Source organism: Triticum urartu, chromosome 4A (assembly GCF_056163025.1).
Source record: "Triticum urartu cultivar PI428250 chromosome 4A, HENAU_Tu73, whole genome shotgun sequence".
Taxonomy (NCBI): domain Eukaryota; kingdom Viridiplantae; phylum Streptophyta; class Magnoliopsida; order Poales; family Poaceae; genus Triticum; species Triticum urartu.
Window position 1 is genome coordinate 539,049,498 of NC_141876.1, and position 12,031 is coordinate 539,061,528.

A 12,031-nucleotide genomic window follows, 5' to 3' on the forward strand; every position below is an offset into this window, starting at 1 on the left:
CACGGACATGACGAGGAGTCTCGAAATGGTCGAGACGTAAAGATTGATATATTGGAAGCCTATGTTTGGATATCGGAAGTGTTCCGGGTGAAATCGGGATTTTACCGGAGTACCGGGAAGGTTACCGGAACCCCCCGGGAGCTAAATGGGCCATGATGGGCCTTAGTGGAAAAGAGAAGAGGCAGCCCAACATGGGCTGCGCGCCTCCCCCCTTCCCCTAGGCCTATTAGGACTAGGAGAGGTGGCCGGCCTCCTCTCTCTCTTTCCCCCCTCCGCGAATCCTATTCCAACTAGGATTGGGGGGGGGGGAATCCTACTCCCAGAGGGAGTAGGACTCTCCTGGCGCGCCTCCTGTGGCCGGCCAGCCTCCCCCCCTCTAGTCGTTTATATACTGAGGCAGAGGCACCCTAGAACACAAAAGTTGATCCACGTGATCTATTCCTTAGCCGTGTGCGGTGCCCCTAGCCACTATATTCCTCGATAATACTGTAGAGGAGTTTAGGCAAAGCCCTGCTGCTGTAGTGCATCAAGATCGTCACCACGCCGTCGTGCTGACGGAACTCTTCCCCGACACTTTGCTGGATCGGAGTCCGGGGATCGTCGTCGAGCTGAACGTGTGCTCGAACTCGGAGGTGCCATAGTTTCGTTGCTTGATCGGTTGGATCGTGAAGACGTACGACTACTTCCTCTATGTTGTGTCAACGCTTCCGCAGTCGGTCTGCGTGGGTACGTAGACAACACTCTCCCCTCTCATTGCTATGCATCACATGATCTTGCGTGTGCGTAGGAATTTTTTTGAAATTACTACGAAACCCAACACCTTTCACATACGAATTTGACCGTATGCTTTGTGTAAGTTGCATGTCATATATTATTACTCTAACATTTGGTCAAAGTTAGCCTCGAAAAACGCATTAGACCCTGTATGCTTTGTGTAAGTTGCATGTCATATATTATTACTCTAACATTTGTGTAAGTTGCATATCATATATTATTACTTTAACATTTGGTCAAAGTACTATAGTGGAAGTGGATCCTCTGACGTAGGTATCCCTGCCTTACCCTCCCTTTCGGTCACTTACTAGTGGACCCCATGCTTGCTAGGCCTCGCATGTCAGTTACTCAATGGGTTCGGCCACGTCAGGGGATCCTCATCTGTAGTATACTCCCTCTGTTTTTATTTACTCCGCATAAAATAGAGGGAGTGGTGGTATAATAACTGACGCGGGCGGGGGAGGGGGAGGGACGTCGGTTTGCTCTCAACTGCGGTCCCACAAGCAAGCAAAAACGCAAGATGAAGCACGTTCCATTCGGTGAGCGACGTGGAGGGTCCAGCGTGCCGGGCTGCAACGCGAACGCGACAAGAACGATGTACAGTCAAAACCGATTGACTGGTCGTCACCGGAACCACTATTCACACCAAATCTCCAGCCCATTCCCCCACCTTTCGATCCCCTAGCGTGCATCAAGCGTCCCCTAGTTCGCCGAAAAGCCATGGTGTGCCGCAAGATCACGTACTACAAGATGCTGACACCGGAGCGCCGCACAGAAATCGCGGCGGGTGTCAGCGCCACAGATCTCCGTTCCCAAGCTCGCTTTCCGGTGGGCCAATCCGCAAGTTCTCTGGAGCCAAGATACCAGGAGGAGGAAGCCGATCCAATGTTCGTGGCGGAGGTCGCGGCACAGAAGGCCCCCGATGGGTATGAGACGATGTACGTCGACTTCGTGCTGGTGTCCGAGTCCCCCATGGCGCAGGCGGACCAGCGGTTCAACATGGCGATACCAAAGGAGGACCGGGAGGCAGACGCTCAACTCGACGCGGAGCGCGCGCATGCCGCTGCCATCGAGGCTCTCCTGCAGGCGGAACCGGATGTCGTGGATGTGAACCGGGCGGCAGAGGCTCAACTTGAGGCAGAGCGCGCGGATGCCGCTGCCATTGAGGCCCTCCTGCAGGCGAAATCGGACGTCCTGGACTTGAACCGGGTGGCAGAGGCTCGACTCGACATAGAGAGCGCAGATGCCGCTCTCATCGACGCCCTCCTCCAGGCGGAACCGGACGTCCTGGACTTGAACTGGGCGACGGAGGCTCGACTCGACACGGAGCGCGCGGATGGTGCTGCCATCGAGGCCCTCCTGCAGGCGGAACCGGACGTCCTCGACTTGAATCGGGCTGTGCTCTCGTCCGTGCAGAGCGCCCGCACGCTTCGCTTGAACGAGTAGCTGGAGGCCGAGGACGTTTCTACCATGGAAGGAATAGTCCTGAGTCACTGCAAGCTTACAACCCGGCACTTGGGGCTACATTATTCAAATTGAGATTACATGCAAGTCTCATGTCGCTGCAAGCATGCATCATGACACTTGGGGGCTAATGCAAAGTCATTTTTACTAGTCTTATTGAAGACCCGACTCATCATATTATAATGAGCCGGCCATTTTGGTAATATTAAACCGGCAAGTTTTATATCTTCAAACCGACTGAATATCAGATAAGCATTTTTAGACCCATATTTCTTAAACCGGTGCTTTGGGAGCTGAGTTAAAGGAGTTATTCCTTTCAATATTTCTCGGTGACAAACCAATGTCGGCAAATTGATTATGAAGCTGGTCTGTTGACCCGGATTTTCCAGAAGGAGGAAACAACAAGGACTTAAGGATGATCATGTACCGGTTTACAAAAATTCTTAACCCGAAGCATAACCTGTCATATTTGTTCTTGTGTTTATTTTGCAGCATAAGTTTACCATGAATAAATCCAAGCTAAACTTGGGGGTTAATGTCGGGGATATACCCCACGGCGTAAACCAGCCGGAAGTATAACCCGGTCGGACTAGGCGTTTCATTGGTAAACCGCCAGAGGATTGGCGGCTTACATGATTGGCGGTGTAAACCGGTCGGAAGTTAACCCGGCCGGACTTGGCGGATTATCTGAAGACCCCGCTGACACTTGGCGAGTTACTGGCGACCCACCTTGACCTGGCGGTTTACAAGCAACCCACCTGGTCATTATGATTCACTGGTGATCCGGCGTGCGGGACAGACAGATGACAAGGCCCAAGACCCAGAAGGCCGGTTCACGTTTAATGGTGGGCCAGTTTAAGAGGGAAGGCAGGAGGAATATTATCTTACAAGGAGCTAAGACCTGGACTTGTATCCGGTTTGTATTAGAGATAGACTAGTCCTAATCCAAATAGGACTCTACATGTAACCCGCCCCTCCAACATATATAAGGAGGGGCAGGGCTCCTCAAAAGGGGACAAGATTCACAAGTTCCACAAGTTGGACAAGTTAGGTTTAGACAATAGCTCTCGAGATAGAGCACTCTTGTAACCGTGATCATCATCATCAATATCAATGAAGCAGGATGTAGGCTTTTACCTCCACCGTGAGGGGCCGAACCTGGGTAAAACATCGTGTCTCTCGTCCCGCTCAACCCCTCTCAAGCTACCACATATATGTGTTGGCCTTGCGACTAAGTCCTGATACTAAGGACATCTGTCGTGACAATTCCACGACAACCACGATGCGGAGACACACGTCGGCTGGTTCGTGCCGCCAGCCAAAGACGACGAGGCCGTCTCTTTCCACGAGCAATGATAGTTTTTCTTTATGTTGTTGTTTTTATGGATCTTTTGCTGTGTAAAAACATATATTTGTTATGCAAGTCGCCTGACTTGGGTCAGTCTACCATTTCAGGCGGTTGGATGAATATCCTACGTCTCCTAACCCTTCTTTCCTTCTTCCTCACCTCTTCTTCTTCCCCAACAGACCACCGCACGGGCCGTACGGATACTCCCCAACATGCGGTTGGATAAACATACTCTATGAACGAAAATTATGTGCCAGCGATAGGATGGCTGAGTTTGATTTGTTCACATGCGACAACACGTGTCAGTGAGGGTGGGTTCCCTTGGTTGGGTTTGCGGCGTGCAGGAGCGACTGTGTGAGGGTGTGGTGCGACCACGGCGTGCAGGAGCGACCGTGTGAGGGTGCGGTGCGACCGCGACAGCCGTGCGCAAGTGTACCTCCTTCTCATTTTGAAAACTGTAGGCAAGCTTGGCAAAAATGTGTGGCAAAGTTTGGCAATGCAAGGCCTAGACCCAAACAGGATAAGTACGTATGTACTAGGAGTACTAGTGTTAAAAAAGAAAGGCGGGGTTTTCCTTCGCGGGATTTAATCGATACAAATCCTCGTTTCACGTGTCAATTAATGCGTATTTTTCTCTCCAAAGACCAAAGAGCTAACCATCTCACTCCTCATCGCTTGATTAATGCAGCGCCATGCAAACCAACCTTCTCACTTCCGCATGCATGTAGGGGATATTAATGTCCTTGGTTGCTAACCCCATCAATTTTGCCTCAATTAGTGTTAGTGGCCCTTTGCAAATGGACTGTTTTGCCCCTGGATTCATCCGAGGAGACCCTGGTCGCATGCGAGATTGGCTCAGACTTTGCATGCATGTCATCTCTCTCTCTCCACTGTCCATCTCTCTACACGCATGTGCCTCTCGCTCTCTCTCCTGTTTCTGCATGCAAGCAGCTCTCTCTGCCTTGGGAAGATGCGAAGCACATGCGAAAGAGAGATGGGATTACTGCAGGCACGCATGCGGTGGAAAGGGATGGAGGGCCCGGTTGGAAAGAGCAGCAAAAAAATGCCAATGCGCAGAGCATTGCGGGGAAAACGAAATTTTCTTAGACGCAAACAAAAAAGGACCGGAGGGAGTACTACTAGGAGTACTAGTGCGGTGAGATGGTTTCTCGAAGAAGACGATGGAGAAGCGGAGTCGGCGAAGAGTGAAATGATGGTTGCTTCGTCCGTGCTTTTGTGATTTGACGCCTCACTGCTTTGTGAATTGTGATAGAAGGGACAGGGGAGTAGACTCTGCGCTCTATACTGTACTACGTGCGTCCAAGCATGGGAGAAAGACAAGAGACGTTGCATTTTTCTATTCCTTCAATCAATCAATCAATCAATCAGGGAGCTTCGGTTCCATATTTTTGGCTTTGGCAACACTGTCCACAATGGTTCCCACGATGCCAAAAGCTATTTTCACATTTGGCTACACATTGTGGATGCCCTTAACCATACCACTTGGTTTTGCTCCTGTGTGCTATCTATACAAATCTCAATTATATTGATCTAAAAATTATAGAATCAAGATTAGTAAAAAGGAGGTGATTTTGCCGCGCGGATGGTGGGGGAGATTTCTTATTTGAGCAATGCTACATTCACGTAATGGTTTACGTAAAGTTATGAACTGATGTGATGTGGGACTATTTGATTGGATTAAAGGAGAGGATTAGGCCCACCCCACCTGAAAATCAGGGGGGCATATATAGATTAGATGGAAAGTATAAGTAGCAGCTACGTAGCCCTTTGTAAGTCTAGGATTAGGCTTCTTATTTTCGGAGGACGTTGTCATGGTGGTTTGCTAACATGCGGTCCCACGTGTCAGTGCTTTACCAAGCCTATCCGCGTCCCACATGAGGTAGAACAACGGCAGAAGCAACACGTGGTTAAGTTGAAGAAGATGAGGGAGAAGCGGATTCAGCAACGAGTGAAATGATGGTTGCTTCGTCCCTCCAAGTTAACTGTGGGAAAGGTGCAACTTTGTGATTTGACACCTCATTGCTCATTACTATGCCGGCGCCATGACTGCGGTGCTTCACCCCGGCTGCTCTGCACTGTATCCGTTATGGCACGTGGACCTGGTAGCTTGATGTCCCACATGTCGGTGAAAGGGACTAGAAGATTTATGAAAGCGAGCGCTCAACTCTTACGATGGAGGAGTAGACGACACGACGACCCAGTCAACTGTCACTTGTACTGTATAGTACTATAGTTTTGCTGTCTTGCACGATCCATCGATACAAACCCGATTAAACAGGAAAGGGCAGGATTTTTCCCGCGCGGTAGATGATACTGGCCATACATTTCAAAGGCAATTTTTAATGTATGCAAACTGAATAATTATAAGTAACAATATGATATCTAGTAAAACTAAAAACACATATGATTTATTGTGTTAGAGCGTAGTAGTAGTGCTGTATTGCATAGTTGTTAGATGTAACATGCGAGAACGTGTAGAGATGTAGTTTTGGAGGGCCTACAGAGAGAAAAGCGTAATACGGTCACCGAACTTCAGAATAAGCTGATTACGGTCACTATATACGTTTTGCGGTGATTATACGGTCACTTGCTCATAGTTCAGCATCGGATTGCACTCTGTTGACTGGCCAAATAGTCTGCGTGGAGCCATGTTGACTAGTTAAATCGACCACGTTCCTTGTGGGTTCCACCTGTCAGTTCGCATAGGCAAAATGTCAGATAAACACAAATTTATGCAGGCGCGACAAGGCTCCAACCCGTGCGCGGGAATCACCTGGTTGTGTATGTGTTTGTCAGGGCTTGATGTGTGCGCATGCACATGTAGGTTGAGCACTTGAGCATGAGAGTGTGTGTTGGTTGTGTGGTGTACTGGTGTGTGCATGCATGCGTGCGTGTGTGCGTGTGAGTGTTGCGTGCGTGCGTGGCTGTGTGTGTATGTGTGAGTGTTGCGTGCATGCGTGGGTGCATGTGTTTGTGTGAGTGCTGCGTGGATGCAGTTCGTGTGCATGCATGCGTGTGTGTATAATCACCACACCAGCTCCTGTGTGTTAAAACAGACGGCTCAACATACCAATACATGGCCACCTTGTCCGCTGTGCCCGCGGTCATGACTTCGAACCACCGTCCAAATATATTTTTGTCGCTTGTTTTCATTCTTACTAGCAAGATGCCCGTGCGTTGCATGTAACATCAAGATGCATTTGTATGACTTTTTTATCTTGTGAGAGAAAAGGATGAACGAGGGAAGGCCTTATTTGCAAATGTGGAGAGGTGTGTGGGTACCTTTTTGCAAAATTGCCATAGTTTCTTTCCTATCCGTCAGATATAGATCGGACGGCCTATATTGCAGGATGGCAGGCACACCATCATCACCAACTCTGTTTTTTATAAGGGTGTATTTTATGTATTTATTAAGAGTGTAGATGTAGAGTAGATACAAGTCGACAAGTGGGCACGATGGTAGTGAGATAATGTGATGCAACACTAGAGGTGCCACGTGGAGCGTTTAACTGGTCAACTAGTCATGTCATGAGCAAATACAGAGTTGTATGGTGAGCCCGTGACCGTATAATAACCACTAAACGTAAATGGTGACCGTAATGAGTAGATTCTGAAGTCCAATGTATGTATCGTGCTTTCGCTTCAAATACAATGATTGTCATTGCATATATCGCGAGAGAAAGATGAAACATGCGTGAATTTTTTGGGGGCTTACTTTTAGAGGACCTGGAGATAGTTTTGTGTGCATACGTGAAAGGGGCGTACATGGGGGTATGCGATGGAGAGAGATGCTCTTCGTTTCTCTTTATTATGACTAACTTTGTATATAGTATAAAAATATACAAATTCACAGTGCAGATTAAATATCATTGTGGGCACCATGCAATGCAAATTAGCGTTCGTACTCCTCGATATAACTTTCTAATGTTGTATATATGTAGAAAAGCTAAAATAATTTTTTGCCCACACTTTATTCAAAAGGAATGTTGTATGTGAAATAAACGTGAAGAGAGGGCTTTTTAGATCAATGGGGTACGTGATGTAACATGTGTGAATGTGTAGTTGATGCATTTGGCGGGGCCTAGAGAGGTATGTGTGTGTATTACATATTCGAGAGAGGCATGGATAGAGGGGCCAACGGGGGGGTGTGTGGGAGAGATAGCACGCGAAATGAGAGTGGTCTAGAGAGAGAGAGAGAGGAATATGCCGTCACGACAAGAGATTCCATTCCCTTGAGTGTGTATATGCAAGGGGGAGAGGGAATAGAGGCACCCGGAGAAATTTTCTGTGTGTGTGTGGTGTTTGTGTTGGTATGTGTGTGTGTGAGAAGATAATGAGACGTGGGGGCAGAGGGTGTGTCACCGCGTGAGGTCCGGTGGGTCGAGGTGAGGCCCTTCGTTCGGTTCTGTCCTGCGCCACATTGGTCGGCCCGTGACGCATTTAGGAAGACCCATGGATGACTAGTCATACAAGACAAAGATAGCAGAATTGTGAAGGACTCTGTGTCCACTGACAAAGCCGGCTAGGATTTGTAACCCTAGGTTCTCGGACTAAGGTAACCCCTTTATCTCTGATATTACTATTCATCCAACCTAACTTTAAGGGGCATCCTACAGAATGCTCTGCTAGAATCATACTCGTCGATTAGGAAGAGAGGTGTGAGACAATGCGTGAGAGACATGTGTAAAGATAATGTGCATACATGAGACACGTAGGCAGGTCCATGTATATAGAAAGGGTCGATGAGGATTGTGCCTGTGTATGTTTGCGAGAGGAAGAGTGCTTGTGATAAAGGTTAGTGGAAACACTTGTAAATGGTTACGAGAGGGAGGGAGGGTTATATCTAGAGCATGTGTGCGAGAAAGACACCTCGGGATAGCGTGTGTGAGCATGTGTGAGAGACCACCGATGGAGAGTGAAACTACACGTAAAAGACTACTCTACACATTTGATTAAAGATATAAATTGTATCCAAATATTAGGATGGGATCATGATGTTTGCAATTCGCGTAAGGAGCGGTCATTGATCCATCAGACATCTAGATTCTATAAAATTTGAGCATGTCTATGTTATTATTCGACAAAATTGATCCACATAGTTAGTATTTTGAACTCCAGACAATGCATAGCTTTAGCAATCAAATATAAACATGAGTATAGTTCATGTTGTGTGTGTAAAGCACATTATACATACGAAAGTTACACAATGGACATTATAAATAGCTACCTATGAACTAGCATACATTTGAATTCAACTTAAGGTGGTTTAAAAAATCGAATTCAACATGAAGTCCATTAAATTATTTGAATTTGATATCATGGCATTTGTAAACCATACCTAAATTATGGGGGCACCAATCTTTTCTCTGATTTTGTACATAATAGCATATGTAGTCGTGTACAAAATAGATTCAAATTTAGCTCCTCCATTCCAAAATAATCGTAGTTATAGGATTTTCAAATGTCAAAATTTCAAAAAGAAGCGGATAATTTAATGAGGTTTTCAAAAATACAAGGTCAAATATAACGTTGTCTATTTAGGTCAATCCTCATAGTAAAAGAGTACTCTAAATGTGAATGCGTGTGTTTCAAAATTTCGAACGAAGCGCCAAAAGAGCCTCTACTCGCCCGAAACCGCGTGAGACCAATCTTTGGTAGTACAAGGAAATTACTTTTCTAATAACTCCGACCCGTGAAACCTACCGGCCCGACGTCCAATGGTCTAAACCAGGGTAGGTTTGTAGCTTCATCTAGACGCCACGCAACCGCATCCGAAAAACATTCATACACAATGGCCGCCTAAGCAGACATGCGCGCGGCCGAAATCGCTCCCGCCCACTATTTGGGACACCTGGGATTACCATCCTACCCCCGACCCGCAGTAGGTCTGAAGTTTAAGAGGGGGGAAAAGTTTGTACTTTCCCCAAATTTCAAACAAGCGCGTCCCATATTCTATTAAAAAAAAGCCAAAACCAAGCGCGTCCTAGACCGAAACACGATTCCCCCCACCCGTCCGATTCCCCATTCATACTCTGTGGTAGCCAAAACTACCTCTCCACCAGCCGCGAAACCCCGGCGTCCTCCGTCCGCCACCCCATCCCACCCATCAACCGCCGCCCTCCTCCATCACGCCGGAGCCGATACCTCGACGTTGTCGTCCACCGCAACCTCAACGGCAATGCCCTCCATGGCTAGTAGTTGAAGCCGAGGCCGAGCCGTCCGTACACGAGCCAGTTCAACCACGCCGTCCTGCGCCTCACCACTGCCACTCCAACTTTGCCACCCTCCACCGCACCGGAGCTGTTCCTGCTACGCCGTCCTTCGCCGTCTCGGATCTGTTTCCCCTCCGCCGACATACGGCCACGGCAACACAGTCAACAATTTGGCCATGGGTTCGTCCAAGCCTGCACCCTCCAGAACATCGGTTTCCCCGGTAAAAAGAAGAAGATCGGCGCGACATGTGGAGGTGACCACACCGGCAACCGAAAAAGGTACTCCTCTTCCCTTATTCGTGCAAATCTTACGTCTCTTCTTGCACGGTATTCATCCCACAGAGGACACTAGTTGACCGCTTCTTCTTGATACTAGATGTTCCTAGTAACTCGCGATGCACAAGGTTTCTCCTCATATATTATTTCACCTTAGCTAGAGGTCTGTCGCCCCCTGAATTTCAATTTCTGGCCAGTTGATTCCCAATTAACGGAAGCATTCCCCGGCATAACAGGCGCTAGTGCGCCTATTACACCGGGGAAGCAGCGCCTTGCTGTATATCTTAGGGGCGTGTGCGGCCTAGAGCTACTGGCGCCCGATCTGGAGCTCGGCCTGGATTAAAGGGATGGCCTCGGGGTGCTGGCAAGCACGGCGGTGCTGTGAGGTCGATGGGAGGGCGTGGCGGCGGAGGTAGGGGTCTGGGCCGGTGGTCGCTGGCGGTTCGAGAAAGATCGTCAACAGTGACTGGCGGGAGGTAGACGAAGGCCATCTGCCTGTTCCTTATAGATCAGACGGTTCGTTAAAAAAATCAACTGACCTATTTATTTTCAGTCGACTGTTATCTTAGATATGACCACATGTGGTGGTGTGCTGGAGGAGTACCTGCATTTCCTGTGCTCATATATTACAAAATCATACGTAGTAGAATCTAATTTTTTTTCCATGCAATGTTGTAGAGCTATCATATGTCTCCTGTCATTTATTTTTTAGCCACATGTTATCTGCTACTTTTACAGTGCACTAGTTCTGCACACACTTCAACCTTACTCTCACTATTGTGTTTTTATGCAAGGGTATTTCAGACTCTGCTGCCACAAGAGAAGCCAAAAAGAAAAGAGAGAAGTCGCTCCAGCTTTGTATGCGGGTAGGCAAGACACGTTATAGCGCTATAAAGGGTGCAGTGTCAGCAGATGGAGACGGTAAACGTAGCTCTGGAGTTGATGACCTCGCTCGCAATGAACCACCATCCCAGGTGCTTGCTTTAACTTCGTGGTGTCATATGTGGTTGCATGTTCCATATGGTGTCTAGCTTGTATTCGAAAGGCCGAAGTCGGTAAGATAAGGAAAGATATTTTTTTAGATGAACCACCATCCCGTGAGCACAAGACGACAAATAGCTAGTCAGGGCACTGGCCGAGCCAGTGACAAGCCCAACAAAGATAGGCATCACCTGGAAGCCAACTAAAAAGCCGCGATGGTGGCGAAGCAGCCCGCCTCCCACCAGGCTCTCAGGTCCTAGATGATCATGCTCACCACTCCAGCCGGATGTCTAGCTTGTATTCACTACAGGAATCCAGTACTTTGCCGTCTGCCATGGCGGACGGCAAAGGCAGGGACGGCTGACGGCAAAGCACTTTTCCATCCGCCGCGGACGGCAAACAGTGACGGCAAAGATAGGGTCGGCAAACAGCTCCTTTGCCGTCGGCTTTTTATGGCGGACGGCAAAGAGCCCTTTGCCTACAGCGGCTGACGACAAAGAGGGGGGACGACAAAATGTTGCACGTCCGCCAGCGTCACTCCGTTAGGCGGCTAAAGGCGGCCTTTGCCATCCGCCAGCGGACGGCAAATTTGAGCGCCTCTTTGCCGTCCGTCAGACGACGTCAGCTATACGTCAGCGCCCGCTCTTTTTTGCCGTCCGCCCGGCGGACGGCAAAGGCAAAGTCTTTGCGATCAGCTTGGCTTTGCCGTCCGCCACGGTAGGCAAATTGGCCAAATGGTCCATCCCCAGGAAGCACAGGTGGGCGCCACGTGCCCCCTTTGCCGTCTGCCACCGACGGCAAAGGGGTCTTTGCCGTCTGCCGCGGACGGCAAAGAGCCTGCACTGCCTCTTTTTTGTTCTGTTTTTCTTATATCCGACAATTATCACAACAAATATTTCACAGCACATATATATCCATCACATAAATATCCAGCACATATATATCCAACATAATA